The sequence below is a fragment of the Dreissena polymorpha genome, chromosome 15 (genome assembly GCF_020536995.1).
Source record: "Dreissena polymorpha isolate Duluth1 chromosome 15, UMN_Dpol_1.0, whole genome shotgun sequence".
NCBI classification, from domain to species: Eukaryota; Metazoa; Mollusca; class Bivalvia; order Myida; family Dreissenidae; genus Dreissena; species Dreissena polymorpha.
In genome coordinates, this window is record NC_068369.1 from 12,416,847 (window position 1) to 12,433,314 (window position 16,468).

Consider the following 16,468-nt stretch of genomic DNA (forward strand, 5'->3'; position numbering starts at 1 on the left):
TATCGCTATATATGCATTTATTATAATACTATATTTACGCAACCGTGAGCACTGGTCTACGTTGCATTACTGTATATTGTGCATTTAGACTTGTATAATTTAGCTGTATAACCAGTGTTTTATTTCGCACACATGCACTATAATTTATGCAATTATGACAGTACTTTTCATTATGCAGTTATTAGCACTTGCATTATGATATATTATATATATTGATGATGTACGGTGTGGAGGGGGATGCCCTCGACCCCCACATACCTATTGACGAGGACAATAAAATATATAGAACGGAAAAAAAAAGAAAAAAAAGAAGAATATATTGAACGTCAAAATTTACATCAGGTTGCATTGTTTTATTTGTGAACCATGAATACATCGATTGCAAAACGCATGGCACCTATTTTGTATGTCTCTCGTTACGAAGTAAAGAGTGTATACTTAATATGGATATGTGTATATGGATATCTGTGCGTCTGTTGGTTTAGACGTTATTCTGCCAAAAGCAATAAATATTTAATGTGTGTTTGTTTATGTTTATTATATTATGTCTATATTCCTGCATTAAATTAATTTGAACTAAGACTTTCATTTTCCTGAATAGCTTTTTAAAATACTTTTTAAAATACCAACATCGAACGTCTATATTGTTCCATATGATTTAAAGTTATTCACACCCCGACCGAGTAATGTGATTTAAAAATATGATATTTTTGGGTCCGAGAAATTACGTTACCGATCATCTTTGTTCTATTGTTCTTAATTTCGGACGAATCATCAAAATACAAATTTCCGAGTCATAAATAATAGTTGGGTTCAAAATATTACGTTACAGATTATCTGGGTTCTTCTGTTCTTTATTTAAGGCGAACTAATCTAAAACCCAAATTTTAGCGATGATTACACAAATTAAAAGATATGCCAAAATAATGTTCTCATAATCTTAATAAAATATGCATAGTTATAATGACATTTTTATAGAATTTTCAAAGATTCGTTCGTTTTTTCTTTGCGATAGGGATCTTACTAAACGTGACTTTATGTCGGTGAACTATTCGAAAATTAATGAATGAACTGTTAGAAAATAATATTTTTTTCTAATGAAATAATCGTTTCGTTTATGGATAATTATTAATTGAGATCGGTAAAATAATAAAGGCTATGTAACACGTTTCGTCGATTATTTGGACAAACCAACTAGTAATAGCGTATAGAATACACTTAAACGAAATACCATCAACACATTTAGTGGGGTAAAGGGGGGGGGGCTATATTAATTATACTAATTATGCCAAAACTATTAACGCGCGTAGAAACAAAGCTTGAAAAATAACGTAGATGCGCGATGATGGTAATGGAATAGTGAAATAAATATATACATGTTACTAATTTAGTATTTTTTCATATTCGAGCATTTTTAAACAATCAAACATATGCAAATATACCAAACAAACAAGATAATGCCATTCCTGACAACACTGGTTACATTATTCTGCATCAAATTTCATTAGAGAAAAAATAACCATTCAAACTTCACATATAAGATATTTTCTTGTTTATACATATACAACTTTGAGTCTTTTTTTAAAGGCAAACAAATTAATATGAAGTCATCCCATAATCCATTATGTGCGTGTATGTTATTTGTTAAATAATTATAGAAACATAGGATGGAGAAAGGCTGATCATGTTAAAGATGTTTGATAGAAAGTAATGCCTCCAAATGTAACACTTACTTGTAGTTAAGTATTGTTTAAGTATTAGTAGTATCCGTTTGTTTACTATCTTAACAAAGAACGAAACTACAGTTGATCTATAGGGATAGGGTTCCTTAGTGAATGTTAAACACGTAATATCTCAATCTATATACACTAATCAATTTAAATTAATCATACCCCAACGTCGACCATCTATGCGGAAAAAAACAATAAAGATGATCTAGAGGTATAAATGCGAAAAATAACTGTATAGGGCGCACCTGAGAAGCCCAGTTTGTTACGATAATTTTTAACACTTATGCTACTTAATTGTTCATTTAAATGGTAGTTAATAGACAATTTCCTCTTTTAACCGAAAGAATCTTTAACAATTGTTTATCCATTATAATGTATATTTTGATAGAATATGAAAATCAACCTAATTCGCTATACGATGCAAGAGTATTTGTAGAGGATTTTTACATTAAGAAGCCATTTACAAAACTGCGTGTGTTCAATTCTAAAGAATCTCCTTGATCGTAACCCAAACCTTCCAAACAGTAAATACTGATATTACATAAGCGTCAAATAGTTTAAACATGATATATATTGGTACTTTGTTATTCGTAATTAAATACATAAGTTCATACAATGATCGCAATCCTTTTCCCGCACATGTTAACTAGAGCAAATGACCCACCACTAGTAAACACAATCCCTAAATAGTTGAAATAGTTAACGACTCCTACCTCTCGGTTATTATACTTGTCCCATTCTTTTACACCTACCCTCTCCCTTTTTCGAAAGATCATTACTTTAGTTTTTTCGATATTTACTGTTAGATTCCATTTTTGACAATATGAATGAAGACTATAAAGTTGTTAAGGCCGTCTTTAGATTTCGATAATGTTTACGCACAGTTTAACTTCAATATGCATAGACCGTAACACGGATAGTAATTTTACGTCAATTCATAAATATATTAGTTTACGCTTATTTTGTGTTCAAATTGAAATAGTGTAAATAACTAAAAATATATATTTAATAGAAAGGCGATTAAAAACATCCTGGTCATTCAGTAAGATGCTTGATAAATATTAAATATCAAGCATCTTACTGAATGACCAGGATGGTTTAATCGCCTTTCTATTAAATATATATTTTTAGTAATTTACGCTATTTCAATTTAGAACGTGTTGTTATTATTTTATTTTATTTTGTATGTTTGTTACACCTATATATTTAAAAAGAAAATAAATGCATTTAATTAACTAAAAAAAGCTAAAAAGTTGAACACAAAATAAGTAAATAAATTATTAAATACATCAAAAAATGAATGAATGAATAAATGGCTGGCTGGCTGGCTGGATAGATGGATGGAAGAAAGGGATGGAGGGAGGAAGGGGGGGAGGAAGGAAGGACAGAACGAAGGAAGGAGAGGGAGGGGGGAAGGAAGGAAGGAAGGGGAGGGAGGTAGGGAGGGAGGGAGGGAGATAGGAAGGACGAAGGAAGGAAGGAGGAAGGAAGGTTCGATGGATCGATGGAAGGTTCGATGGATCGATGGATGGATGGAAGAACGAACGAACTCATGAACAAACGAACGAACCAATGAAAAAACGCACAACATAACGAAAACCCAAACGGACGGATGAAGGGATGGAAAGATTAATGAATGAATGAGCGAATAAATAATTAAGTACAAACAACAAAAAAGTATACAACAAAAATACATAAATGAATGAATAAATGAATGAATGAACGAACGAATGAATGATCGAACGAACGAACGCACGAAAAAAATAATTAACCAAAGAACAAACCAAAAAAAGAACGAAATAACAAAAGAACAAACAAACGAGCGAACCGAGGAACGAACCAAAGAACGAACAAACCAACCGACAAACAATAAACAAACGCACGAACGCACAAACGAACAAACACACGGATGGACGGACGGACGGATGGAACGATAAATGAATGAATTAATTAATAATTAGATAAAAAGATGGGTAAATTATTAAAACATTAATTAAATAAAATCACGTTCACACTTCTTTTTCGTTCTTATTTTTGCTATTGCATACTTAAAAATATAATTTAACTACATGTATCAACAAATGGATAGTGTTATTCAATATTATTAATCTATTGTACATTTCACAGGTATTACAAATAAACCACGCCGTTACAAGATTCACTTTAGCATTTAGTATATTCAATCTTAAAATGTTCTAAATTCATTGAATAAAATATAAATTTAAAACCAATATTTCCATTATTTATTGGTTTAAGACCTAAAAAGGCGTTTTTATTTCATTATTTTTAATAAATAATCGAGAAGATCGAGATACCGTATCCTAATCCTTTTTCGTTCGTTATCTATAAATAGACTATTTATTTATAGATCTTTGAGCCAGGTAATCTAGAGGCTAACCCCATACCAAATGGTATGATGGTAATACCATGGCCTGTCCGTACAGGCTAACTCCGTTAACCTAAGGCCTGTTGAACAGACTAACTCGAGTCGTATCGGGTGGCGTCCGCCAGTGTTTTGGTAAATTTATTAACGGATTGTTTGTATAAGTTATATTTACTTTTGCATTCGTCGTCAAACGACTGTTTTGAGTAATTCGCCTCTTGAAGCATGATTTTCAATTACCACAGTATTTTCAAAATATGTCTTGTCTTATTTACAAAGAAAGTTTGTAAATATAGACGTTAGACACTTAACATCTTCGTTGCCGTGGATTTCAATGTTTTAATCATGTATTAGAGAATCTAAAGTAATTGCTGTATCGCTTGTAAACATTTCTATATATTTGTTATCAAATTTGTAATGCTGCGATCCATAATTGCCATTGAAGTTCTGACACACAGGACTCACTTTCAACGCGAATGATAACGGCGCATAATTTGAAAACGGCAAAATTAGCATGTAAATCATAATTATTACGACGTGTAAGTAATAATCATCTACTGCGCTTGTACCGTTATTCGGTCTTTTCGTTACTAAGAAGTTGTCTCCCATTCGGGTAGGTATCACGAGTATCCCGGGTAAAAAGCGGTCCGTCTAAAATGCGTATATGACTCATATCCGCGGATATGACCGAAAAGTGCGGATATGGACGAATATAAAGCCGTATCGACACTTTTTCTGCAATGTTTATTTCAATATTTAATGAACCATACACAATATGTATTAAATATGCAAGGTAAAAATATCTTTTATTTGATTGTTACCATATATTATAGTTTATTGGTACGTAAAAATATGCACGTTATTTTATTTATTCAAATGAACATAGGATATCGTAGTGCTACATTTAAATGTTTCAAGAATGATTATAACCATTATGTTTGCGCTGTTATTGAAAAGCAATGCATGTCCCGGTATAATTTTAGATTTCTCGTTAATTTTTCAACAGTTCATATCCAATATCCCGATAAGTTAAAATACGAAGCCTATATGTTTAAGATTACAATCACTTATAAAACATAATATTTTCAGTAGGAATTTTGTTTTGGTGAACAGAGTTTGGACCGATTCGTCTCGAAAGTGGTCGGAACAGACGCGAATATACGCCGTTGGAAGCCAAGTTTTCCGGCTACTTGCTATCATCCAAGCTTTTCCTGTACATGAGTCTTTAGGCAATTTATGTAATGTTACTTTTTTGAAAATTTACCGATTATACCGCTAAAATTATGGCATTTAACGATGGAACAGTAATATTTCCCCAATGTTTTCATTAACACCGGAAGTATGTATACCTACCCGCACGAACGACAACTCTGTCAAGACGGAATTACGAAAATCGGGAGACATTGTTTAAGAGTTTAACTAAAGATTATCGCTGGGCTAATGACGTCATTTCGTCAAAAAAATTACACAGTACAAAGTGAAAAGTATCGATAAATTTTGCTACACCTAGAATTTGATAAGTTTTGGTATTTAGGTAGAACCATCTGTTGTGGATAGAAAAATAAAATAAAAATGATGGGTCAGCGTTGTTGTTCATTTTATTTTTCGCACTTGAACAACGAGCATATTTTAGCACAAGAACAATTCACCAATAAGGTAATAACATAAAAACTAGAGTAAATTAATGAGAGTGTTTAAAACAACCTCTATTTATCACAAAATATGTAATACTGATTTAATTAGACTGTAAATATAAAAAATATAACATGAATTGATTGATTTATGTTTTTTTTAAATAATTTTTAAACATAAACAAAAACAACAGAATTTCACATATGAAAATAAATAAAATTCATCAAAGTCATTTTTATTTTTAAATGCCTTCCTGCACCTAGATTTTTTCCAAATTTACCTAAATGTTAAATGTGTTATAACTTAATACAAATATAAAAAGGAAACAATAGGTCACCGTTGTCGTTTTTTCACAAATGTTGTTTTACGGAAGGTATTAAAAGGCAATTTAAAACACAGTGAAAACAATGTACCTGGTGCAGGTCAAAAAACATACTAGTACATGTATTGCTGTATGCCAATGAAAATGTAGATTTAAATGTAAACGAAAACACAAATTATGTGTAGCAAGATGAGTAAAAGAAGAAGAATACAGTAAATAAATGACAACAAGATGTATACAATATATTAAATGGGTCGTCCAACAGATTAAGGCATGTATTGAAGCTTGTCATTAAATACTTAAAATGCTTTATATTGATAATTTTAAACATTTGAACTAAAAATCTCCAGTAAAAAAACAAGAATACAATTTTTTTTAAAGGAAAAAAAGTAACACTCGACAGTGCTCGAACCACTGACCCCTGGATACCTTTAGTAAAAAGCCTACCGCCTATATCACTCGACCATCCACGCTCATATTGATAACGGATGTTTGTTTTACCTATATTAGCAATCCTCGTAGTTTCCCAAAATATCGTTTCGCGTCGATACGACGCTTTATCTGTTGTACGGCCCTTAAAAGGGGCATATCAAAGGTATTTCATTTTTATGGACAAAAACTGTCCATTTTTTGTACCTTGCGTTCATATTAAGCATGTTTTTTTTGTGTTTCGTTCTTCAATTGTTTACATTCTTTTTATCCGAATATCCGAAATATATTGCACCTATTTCGCAACCGGTGTTTCAGTAAAGAAAATGTTGGAAAAATGATAATGTCTATTAAATTGTTATATTTTGAGACAATACTAACATATTGTGTTTTTTTTTAATTAAACATTGAAATAAACATTGCAGAAAAAAGTGTCGATATTGCCTGTATTCGTCCATATCCGCACTTTTCCGTCATATCCGCGGATATGAGTCATATACGCATTTTAGACGGACCGCTATTTACCCGGGATACTCGTAATACCTACCCGAATGGAAGACAACTTCTTAGTTACGAAAATCCCGAATAGGTCATGCATGTGAAATGTCCCCTATCACCTGACCATCGACCCTTAACTATCAGTTGATTTGTCGTTTTACACATAACGAGTAAACAATCACCTAAACGATTTGAAGTAGTCATGTGAAATCCGAGGGGCTTGAGTATCGACGGTAATTATTTCATCGACACCAATATTTTGATAAAATTTGATATAATACGGGTTACTATAAAGAATATCTTGATCTAATTCGATGAAAATAACTACATCATACTTTTTACGGACGGGGGATGACTATGGGGGCAATGTATATAAACCAAATAAATACATTATCATCAATATTAAAAAGTCGATTGTGTTTCGGACTTCATCGTTTCGCCTCATCGGCCTCGCCTCGGTTGACAGTATTATATCAAGTTGATAAATTTACTGTCATCCTGTCAGACATGTAATATTTATATAATATAGTATATTCGCGGCCGGTATGCATTAGCCCCCCCCCCCCCCACACACACACACACACAACGTCACATAACAATACTATGGTTATTAAAAAATATATTTTTCTTTGTGTATCCAAGTGTTGTTTTTAGCTTAACGCGCCCACATTTCGTAAAACCATTATTTTTATTTTGTCAATATTAACAGACAAATTCCATTAAACGCAATATGATTTTTGATTATTCAACGATTCCCGGAGTCCTTCTTTCGGAGAAAATTACTGTCTCATCCGCATCGGCGTTTATTTTGTTTTGCAAAGGAAATTCTATATCATTACTAAATAACGAAAAAATGATCGACGGTGTTATTGCTATAAACCTGAATGCTACACCAAAGGTCCGAAAGTGAGCCCATATGTTTTACTTGAAGTTTGCCATCGCTATACATAGAGCGGAACAGTGATATTAGCTTGCCGTCAATTCCCGATAAAATCAATGTATGCCATAGCTGTCCGCTATTTATAAGGTCGTACGCTTCCGGTAATCGACATAGCATTAGAAAAGTGTGTTTTAATTGCTTTTAAACGTGATGGCTCAAAAATTATTGTGCCAGAACTATTTAATTGAATAATAACTACCGTTGACCAGCTCTCTTGAAGTTGTGTTATATCTAAGATATAATTTAATAGTATATATAATGGTTTGACTATAATATGCACTATTTCTTTAAAGTGTTCTTACATTATATTTTCTTTTGAGGCCGCCTTATTATTATTTGAACGGCCTGTAGCTTTAAGAGCTGATTAGATTTTCTATATATTATCAAACTACGGTAAATAAATATCACGTTCATTGTTATTTACATTAACGTGATACTCAGAAGCTGCAGTTTTGAAATATTTATTGAATTTTTGCAGCAATATATTATTCGCTTTCGGTGATTACGTTTTGTTAATAATCTCCAGAATTCCAGATGCGCTTTGCGACTCATATTATTTATTTTCGCACCATGTTTTCTTTTAAACATATATTTCATTTTCTGAAATATTCATATATTCATTCAGCTACCAGCATTGTAGTTCGTGCTTGCATGATGGAGACATTGTTTGCTATAATAATGAACAACTAAAAGATGGTATACAAATAATTAAAAATCATTTTGATTCAATCATCTGACTTAAACTTGACCATGTATTTTTTAATACGCGCAACGATATCTATGTATCTGGAGCTTATATATGGTAAGAAGATTCACCTATAATTTTAGTGCATCGAATTTAGGAGTGGAAAATTTCAATTGTTGTAGTGATTCTAATCCCCCTTATAATGTAAATTCAGAAATTAGATTAACCGATAACGGTACATGAAATAACAACTGCTTTAAAATCACTTGAACGATTTAAAACTTATGGAAGTGACAGCATTTTAAACAAATATTTTAAAGAATCTATTGAAATTCTGTCATCACATTTATGTGATTTGTTTGATAATATATTATACTCCGGTTATTTCCCTGACCAGTGGGTATTATAATCTCCCTTCATAAAAAAGGTTCCAAATCCGATGGTAATACTTCTAGATGAATTAGGTTATTGAGCTGCTTGTCAAAATTATTCACGACTGTTATAAATAAACGTATAGGAAACATATGTATACATCATAATTTCGGACGGCCAATTCAGATTTCAAAAAAGTCGATCCAATACTTACGCAATATTTATTTTGTATTCTTTAATAAATCAGTTTTGTATTTGAAAACAAATGTTTGAATGTTATTTGTGTCGATTTGATAAAAAGCTTTGATACTATTTATAGAAATGCTGCATAGTTGGCAATGTTTAAATGTGGAATTCAAGGCAAACTATTAAGAGTTGTGCGTGATATCTGTGAAAAATAGTTATTTTTGGCAAAATAATATTGAGTCAGGTTTGCAACTAGATGGCATTGTTTTAATTGTATAACTTTTTGCAGACGACCTGGCCATGGTTGGTAAATCATAAATCACCAGAAGAAGTCATGAACCATTAAGACAATGTATATACCCATTGTACTACATGGGGACTGAAAGTTAATACTGAGAAGACAAAGATAATGTTTTCCTTTAAAAAAAGAGGCGGATTAATGCCAAATAAAATGTGGACATACAACGGCCATGCTATAGAAACTGTATATGAATTAAATTATTTACTGCTGTATTTAACATGTTGTTTTAACTTAAATACAGAAAACTTATTTAGCAAACTCTCAAAGCCTTGGATACTTACTTTTGTAAATATCAAGATTTTGATTTAAAGCCAAAAATTCGTTGTCAACTATTTGATGCATTCATGGGGTCTATTTTAAGTTATTCAGCATTAAATTTGGGTTTTACAAAATCTACGGAATTAGAAAGGATACATCTCAAGTTCTGTAAAAAGTTTTTTAAGAGTGAAACTAATACCTGTACTACATGTGTTTATGGTGAGTAGGCAGACATCCTTTCTTCGTACAGAGATACATACGAATCATATAATATTGGTTTTAAAGAGCTGCCTCTTCTAACATAACTCGCAAGGGTGTATATAACATTGGAGTATCTGATTACTGCAGAGGGTGCCGGAAATGGATTTATAATATCAAAAAAATTATTTGATGATTACGGGTTCAGTTACGTCTTTAACAGCATTCATTATATAAATATTGAACATCTTAAACTCGTTCTAAAATCCAGAATTATAGATACATATAAACAAAAAATGGTACCGTACACTAGGAGATAGGTGAATGTACGACATTTATAGAACATCTAAGTCAAATCTTGAATATGAGATTTAGCTAGAATTAGTTCCGAAATAATTTAGATTTCATTTATGCCGATCAAGATTGTCGGCGCACACGCTTCGTATACAGACTGGTAGATATCATGAAAACACTATTGCTAGAAAAGATATATATTGTCTTTGTTGTAATGCCACAGGTATTTCGGGCGAATTTCGTGTTGTATGTATTTGTTCAATACTTGTTGATATACGAAAGCAATACATACAAATATTACTATAATAATCCATATTTTATCAAGTATGTAAAATTGCTACAATCAACCAATAGGTCTCAACTGATAAAACTGTGTTTATTTGCTAAGGAATCGATGAGTATCAGTTCGATTGTTTTAAATCGTATAACGTAATTTACCAATTGTTCATCATCTGTATTTCAATATACATTTGTGTTGTATATATTCATGTTTGTTTACGCTTGTTTTTCTGCGCACAAACATGGTCAAATATGTCGGTACAAACCACATGTGATGTTGACGATGTACATTGTGCACTGATAAACTGTTTATATTCTGTCCGTTTTCGTTTGCATGCTTTGTTCAACCAGCGTTGTTTATCAGTGTCAGCGGAAGCGGATCTATTATGATTGGTCATAGCATTATTGGTAAGTAAATGTTAAAAATATAGTTCACTTCGTTTATTTAAGAGTATATTAATAAAATTTAATTGTATTTGAATTCAAAAATGCCTTTAAACAATTATAGAACTGGATTTACTTACCCTACCGAAATTCAGCGAAATTTATCGGCAACTTTTCAAAGCAAATCCAACTTTTTACAGCATATCGGGTTTCCGGGGGTGCCATTGTGAGTAAAACAAGTAAATTTGCAAACTCCTTTATCTTGAAATAGCATAGCGTTTACACTTCACAATTGTTATATTTGTAGATTTACATATGTCTTACAAAAAATCACCAAGTCTGTATGAACCAGAGTCACGGGCTACTTTCTGAAGTTGAGTATCTATTTCAAATAAATCAAAACCACCAACGCTTCTGATTCAATAAAATCCGCTGTATGACCAGTTCTAGCATTTGCGTCCCTCGTATTACTTTTCCTTCACTATTAAAAACGTTAATATCAGATTCAAACTGTTGTAAAAAATGATTACGTCATACATACCATGCGTTGATGAGTTTTCATGTGGAAAATACATAACATCTAAATAAATACATATATACTATTCAATTTTGAAATGTATTTTATCTATTATAAGCCATAGTAAACAGTCTATGTAATTTCTTACTAATGAAACTCCTTTGCGTATACGGGGGCCGTTTCATAAAAGTTCGTACGCATGTTTTCTGACGTAATTTAACTTACGAACGTCGTAAAAAAATCCGATCGTTTCATAAAACAATATGTCGCAGCGTTCGCAAATATGGTCGCCTAAGCGGATGAACGACCTCACACATTTTACAAAATATAAAAAAAATAAATTTATGTGCTTTTGTTTTTTAAAGAAGCATGACTTTCTCTTAAAAGGGAAAAAGTTGGTAAATTAGTTTACAATTAACTTTATGAAGTATGCATTAAAGAGAGCACAATTACTTGCCTTATTTGCGAAATCGCTATGAGAAAAGAAGGTCAAATTTAAACAAATGATATAACTGTGTTCTCTGCGTAGCTGTCTTAGCTCACTTTTAACGTAGAATACTTTCAATTGTTTATGCACCGGCAACATTGAACGCCTTTCAGATGGAGCTCATGTTTTTAATATTGGGAGGATAATTATGAGGACAGACGGATCAATAAGCAAACAAGACTTATATACCGGATTTATCAAAAAGTTATTTTTTTATATTAAAATCCTTGTGTTCATATTCATTTAAATTGTGGTGGTATTTAATTCAGAATCAGCTATAAATTTGCCTTTATCAGTTAGGGGTTTAAATTCATTATAAAAATAAAACATAACAAAGAAGAAGTATTTCAAATGTTACGTTAACATTTCGAGATACAAAGAGAAGACAACACGTACCAAATATGTGTAACCCCGTTACAGCACCCATCCACTTTACATCTTCAACATGTTTGACTTTTAAGGAACATAAATATATGTGTTTTTATTTGTGTTTTTATTTGTACCAAAAAAGCTTCGTTTCCTGACTGTATTAGAATAATGACACGTTTCTTACAGGGTTAAACCAACCCAGACCAAGCCGAGCATAGCTGCCTTGCTGTAATGTTAGTAGGCTACAAATGCGTAAGTTCCAGTGTAAAGGTAACGAATATAGGGCTGTCGCAGCGTTCGCAAATATGGCCGCCTAAGCGGATAAACGACTTCACAACTTTTATAAAATATAAAATAACGATTTTAAGTGCTTTTTTAAGAAGCATGACTATCTCTTTAAAGGGGTTCAAGTCCTTAAATTAGTTTACATTTATCTTTATGAAGTATACACTAAAGAGAGAACAGTTGCTTGCCTTATTTGCGAAATCGCTATAAGAAAAGAAGGTCAAATTTAAACAAAATTAAATGTATTATTTCTATCGAAATTCCACTGTCTCTGTAGAGACTGTTGTACTGAATAAGCAATTTCTAAATACAGGTGATTATTACAAAAGCAAATCTTATATAAAAGGTTAGTTTGATCCATGTCAACCTGTAATGTATAGGGCAAAATGGAATACATGGATACAGTACGTCAGAGGATTATATTTCATGGAATATATAATACAAATTCGATCTTAAGCGCGCTACATTATGTCAATTAACGATGTCGGTCAATAAAACAACATGCCCAAATGATGACGGGAACCAATTGCGTAAACATAAACACATTAATAAAGCAAAGAACGAGCACCTTTGCACAGTTGCGCACTACGGTACATTCAAAAAAAGGAAGTTAGCGTATTTGAGATTGCAATACTTGTTAGCATCCGTATTGAATTGATATGATGATACATTATTGTATTTCAAATATTGTTTTGCTCAAAATAATGTTTTATTGATTTGCAAGTGTTTCAGATGAAAAGAAAATTCCTTCCTGTCATCAATGCTCTACAAACACCTGATGTCATAGCGGTGCATCGAAGAGCTAGCTTTGTTGCAGTCTTTCTGCTAATCGATTAATCAACCTGTGACAAAAATTATTTAACCGGTAAATTGAGTTATTACATGGTGGATCCCTAAAAATGGCGATTATTTAGTTATGAAAAGAGTATTGCTAGTTATGAATAGAGTATTGCTGTTATGAAATGAAAATTACCTATAAACAATGGATTAGGTACATGCATCAGTCTCTTCCTCAGGTGGAGTCCTCCTTCATTAGATGTTTCAATATATGAATTAAACGTTTGAATTTGATATTTTATTCGTTGTCACTCTTGTGCACAATAATACAAATTCAACCATTTACATGCATCGAATGAGAAAATTAACACCTACACATACCTTGCCCGATCAATCAGTTTCTCAAGTACAAGATAAATTGACACATACAGTCTGTAACGCGCTAATTATCTTCCAGCTTCCACAATTAATTAGCGCCGTCTTTAATAATGGAGGCTTATATTAAAAAAACAAATTACTAAGAACTTAATAAGAGAAAGCCGAAGAACTAGAAGCATACGATAATATATCATGTTAATGTCATGATCAACCTCATTACTAGTTTACAAAGAATTCAGACCTGTATTTGAAAGGTCTATGCAATTTAGATTGTATTGCTAAAATACGCCTTTCATCACATTAGTTGTTAATTGAAACGGGCAAACATTATAACATAAGCAGATAAGCAAGAATTTATGCCTTATGTAATCTTAACATTTAGAAGATGAACATCGCTTTTTACTTAAATGTCCGTTTTAATTAGAAGAAAGATACAAATACATAGGAACATACTTCGCATTATAACCAAGAACCAGTATGTATATTTTTTAACTTGTAAATAGTTATTATAAAGAGACCCTTAGAAAGGTAGCTTCTTAGCTTTTGATAATTAAAAACTCCAGACTTTTTGCTGAACACAAATATATGCCGCCATCTTCACACAGGCGCATGACGTTTTCAATTTATAACAATGTGGATAAAACTCGGAGAGCTGATGGGCGCCGGACAAATTGAACTATAACCCAACAGATGCCTATGATTTATTTTACTGCACAGAAACAGACATGCTGGTCTTTAAAATACACACACGTCGACTTTATATGATAAATTCAAGCACTTATTTCAATTGATTTGCTTTTATAAACTGTTATAAGCGTCAACCGATTATAAGCTTGAATAATATTTGACAAAACCAATGCCAATATGTTTAGCCCCACGCACTGGGTATATTAAAAATTATAGCCCGATTGGGATATATAATTTATATATTTTCATGGAGGAATAAATAAGGCAATAATGAGTATTTACAAATCGAACGTTTGAAAATCATTTGAGGTTTATTGATTTTATTCAACATTCCTTGTCAATTTACATACCGGAATGTATTGTCCAGATAATCAGAAATTTCGTTTTTCCATGATGCAAATGTATTTTACTGTTTGCGTATATCCACTGTCAGTCGATATATTATAACATAAATATGTACACTGAACCTACCTTAGTTCAAAACAATCGTTACAATAATCGTTTATCGTTATGATAAAATATCATAATAAACAAATATATGTATATATTGACTTGAAATTTGTTTCATAAAACTGTGTTCGTACTCTGATATCTAGCAATGCAGTTCCAATAAAAAAAAATACTAATGTGTTTGATTTGTGTTTACTTCACTTTAATGTACATTCTTTTACACATGTCGTAAATAAAGCCGTACCTATAATTTCTGATAATTTTGTAAGCAATTGACATCAATCCATATTTTAGTTAACGATCTTGCGTCACTATCGATGCAATCTCATTGCGCTTGTTTATTTAGTAGTTTAACGCTAGTTTCTTTGTTCTATCTGTTCTAAATCTATTATAATATCTCCAGGTATCATGTCATGTAAAACGTTTTTCCCCTAATAACTTTAGAACGTAAGTCCGATAATCGACACTTTTAAAGCGGGTTTCACTGTTCGCTGAATAGAGACTGTGGTGTAATGGAACTATATTGGAAACTAACTAAAGGCGTAAAATCGCGTTCACACTGAGCGAAAGATTCTTATACTAGAGATGTTATCAGAAGGTTGAACGAAGTTATTTATTTATATCCTGGCGAGCATTCATTGTTGTGAATCGCGGCGAAAGTTATGACTTTCGAATTTCCTTTTTGAAAAAAAAAACACACACGCTTATTTGACATTTGGACGCACTAGAAGTTATGAAACATAACAGGATTTCTATTAGTATGATTATTAAATATGCGGATATATTTTTTGCGTGAGTATAACATCTATGTACTTCACACATAGATGCATGCGTTTGAATTACCACTTTGCTTTTGTGTATTGCCAATACTTGTGTTTTACGTTAGCAGTAATCAAATACAAACACTTCTAAGTTGTTATACGTCTGGTTACCAATTTAATATAAGCAATTCGTATAGTTCACTTGCTTTATATATATTTCGTTTAAATGCTATTTTGTAAAATTAATATTCTAAATTAATAGGTTACAGTATGATCCGAATATGTACGCGCACTGTTACCCCAAATATATTTCTGTTATTTTCATGTATTCGACCAAAATACGCGGCTTGTTTTCTAAAGACAAAGAATGACATAACGTGTTGACTATTAAGCAATAGACATGGGCGGAGAGTAATGGTTCAAAAATAGATCTTAAAATTCTGGAAATGATACATTCAAATGCACTTGCTAATCGCGCTCTAAATATGGATACGAACAGTCAATTTACTATATTCGAATTATCTCGTGATTTAATTGTTTAACATATATACTCCTGATCATGGGTTATTTCATAAAAATTCAATGATATAAAAAGTATTTCTTGGATTGTTTACTATGCTTAACACGTAATAGGAAGTACACTGAGCGTAATGTCTTCTTACTTCTAACGATGTTCAGTGTACGTTTTTTGTTAATGCTGTGTTAAATTTGAACCACATTTAAAGTCTTCGCAAGCGTAACTCTGTTATAACATAATGCTTAGCATTTTCCGTTGAATGCATATGGACCTATATTAATGTGTGTAAGTTTTATGGTTGATGGTTATTTTGTGATATCACTTTGCATTTATGTGATCAATTTTGTTT